The sequence below is a fragment of the Fundulus heteroclitus genome, chromosome 5 (assembly GCF_011125445.2).
Source record: "Fundulus heteroclitus isolate FHET01 chromosome 5, MU-UCD_Fhet_4.1, whole genome shotgun sequence".
NCBI classification, from domain to species: domain Eukaryota; kingdom Metazoa; phylum Chordata; class Actinopteri; order Cyprinodontiformes; family Fundulidae; genus Fundulus; species Fundulus heteroclitus.
The window spans coordinates 21,452,839-21,456,045 of record NC_046365.1 but is presented as its reverse complement, the minus strand read 5'-3'; positions in this window follow the sequence as shown (position 1 = coordinate 21,456,045).

The window sequence follows — 3,207 nt, the reverse complement described above, 5'->3', positions numbered from 1 at the left end:
CTCTCTTTGGATTCCCTGTTGAGACCAATGTGATTACAGTAACAAAATATCTTGGTGCTGCTTTAAGCACACAGACTGTCTAGTTTTCCGTTTTCTAGCTTTCTTTTTTAAAAGAGTACCGGCACAAAGATTATAATCACATTTAATTAGTTTTGTTTTTTTCTTTGATGAGAAAGAAGATTCAGGAAGGAGTATAAACACTATGGGGCCTGAGTATTTGTATTGATTTTGAGAATACTTTAATGCATACTTATGCAATACGTTTACCGTTGTTGCAGACAAATCCCACACCTTGTGGTGATAAAAGCTCGTCTTTTTCATCTTCATCAATTCGCAAAAGTGAAACCATTCCTGTTCCAGAGACTTTGATAAAGAATTGAATTCACGTGTTAATTCCATCTAAACTTGACAAATGCAGTATACTTCATTCAGGTGTAAATCTGTCATCATTAAACCGACTGGAGCTGATCCAAAGTCCTGCAGCACAGTTACTATGCGGCACATTGAAGCAGGACCACATATGTAATGCACTAGCTTCCTCACACTGGCTGCTAGTCGGTCTTGAAATTGGTCTTTAGATTATCTTACTTTATTTTGAGGCTCTGCATTGGTTGGCGCCAATAGAGATCTATGGATAGAAAGCTCCTTGCTGTTCAGAGGTCAGAGGAGACGGGCCTTTGCTGTTGCTGCTCCAAAAACTACGTATGGAACAAGGTGTCCCTTCACATCAAGACCTCTCCAACATTAGACACGCTTGAATCCTGCTTGAAAACCCACTTTTACGTTGTGGCTATTAAATCAGAATGTGTTCCATTACTTTTTATTGCTGTTAACTTTTTATTCCATTTTTTTTTCTTCATTATATGTATAATTTTGTTATTTTGGCCCTATGTTTGTGTGCTATTTGATTAATCCAGAGGTAAAGCACTTTTAGTCAAAAGGTGTTATTTTAAATGTGCTTCAGAAATACATTTGAATTGATTTGACTTTTGACTAAAGGTTTTGAACATCTTCAATGATAATAAATACATTTGTGAGAACCAGCTCAGAGACCTGGTGTAGTTGTCTCCAGCTCATCTCAGGAGATCACAAGGATTCCAGTCCCAAGCACCCAAAGGCACTCCCAAAGCATGCGGACATGTTGTGTTGAGGTGTAGCAACCTATCCAGCTAGTGAATTATAGTCGCTTAATACATTTCTTATCAGTCTAATGAAATCAACTAGTTAATAACCAGTGAATAAGATTCAGCCTGAGTTTTTGAAGGCTCTGGACATCGTGTGGCTGTCATAGCTGAGACGCCTCTGCTAGCGTCGCAAGGAGGACGTGGACGACGCTGTTGGGTAGGTAGACAGGGATGTTGGATCCCTAGTTCAAGAAAAGGGGACCAAATAGTGTGTTCCAATTATCGAGAGTTTCCACTTCTCAGCCTCACTGGGAAGGCTTATTCTGGGGTGTCAAAGACTTAGGATCCAGGAGGAGCAATGTGGCTTTTGGTATAGCCATCTGTACTGTTGCAGAAATGCTCAGGGGATCGTGGAAATGTTCTTCTGTTTACATGGGCTTTGTGCATTTAGAGAAGGTTTACAACTCCCAAGGTATTTTTTTATTTATTTTTTGGTGGGGTGGTGCTTTGAAAAGCTATCAGTCAATATATGCCCAAAGCAAGAGCTGTGTCCACATTCCAAAAGCAAAGCCACGCCTGTTCCCAGTCCACAGTGAGCTCCGCCAGGACTTCCCCATGTCGCCGATCCTATCTGTGGTGTTAATGGACGGAGCTCAAGGTGAAGTCGTGGAGGATATCTGGTTTGGGAACCTGAGGATCTCATCTTTCCTATTGTCAGATGATTGGGTTCTGGTGGCTTCTTCAGCCCATAACCTCCAGCGTGCGCTGGAGTGGTTTGCTGCAGAGTGGGAAGCGGCCGCAATGAGCTCCTGCTCATCAGCTCCTCCTGTCCGAGACCAATGTTCTCGACTGTACAGGTCCTCCGAAATGGTTACTCCCAGGTATTTAAAGTTGGGCCCTCTCCACCAGCTCAACGCTAATGGAGTGTAGAGTGGTTTTGTGTGTCCCTGTAAAAACCTAAAATATTTCCTTGGTCTTTTTGATGTTTAAAACCAAGTTGTTGTTATCACAGCATGATGCCAGATGTTGCGCCTCGGTCGTGAATGGGGTCTGGTTGCTGATGAGGCCGAGCACCCTGGTGTCATCAGTGAATGTTAAAAGTTGACACATTTTTGGCTTCTGATGAGTTTTATTATTTTATTTTTGTAGTTCTTGTTCTTTGTTCATCATTCTCAATTCTTCCACAGATGAGTAGTGTGTACCTTGAAATGATTATTATTATAATTCAGTCATTTAGTTGTTTACTTTTGCTTTGTACTATTTTTTTTGTTTTAATCAGTAGTAATTAGATTGTGTTTGGAAGAAAAATAAATGAAAAAGGAATTTCTGAATAACCTCTCTCCAGTTATTTCATAATTTTAATCAAACTCTCAATCTTTGTTTTAATACATTTTTAACTATTCAAAATGTACAGAAATCTTCTCATGCTTTGTTTTAGGGTAACTTGCAAAGAAATTACTCCCTTTTCAGACTGATTTTGACATATTAGCAGGCTGGTAGTTTCATGAGCAGTAATATAATTTAATTTAGTTTTAAATTCACTGTAATCCACAAGGTTCAGTGCAGTTAGTGGGCTCGGAGGTGAAGCGGTCATACAAAGTGCACCTGTCAAGCTCCTGCTGCAATGACACAGCATAACCACTAGATGGGAGCAAATATCTATTTTTATTTTATTTAAAGAAACAACAGCAGTGAATAAAAACTGCCATCCATGAAGATGACAATAAAACTAACTCAAACATTGGTAACATAAATATTATTCACTGGGAAGCTAATAAATAACACCGGGCTTTTTGGATATAACTTCATTTCCTATTATTGAGGCAATCGTCACCCACTGAATGTTGTTACAGATGGAAGCTCACGATGATGTCATGGTGTTTTGACCTAGTTTCTTCTGGGCGACAGAGTTTCTTTTCAGGCTTATTAGAAATGTCTGGCGTGCTTAAACAAAGACTCTCCCCTCCTCTCCCCATTTGAACAGTCTGACCTCAGCATGCTCTTCTATTATTTACAGCTACAGATCTGAGTCATGCAGACAGGTGTGGGTCTGTGGGCTCACACACATGCATGTTTGCTCATG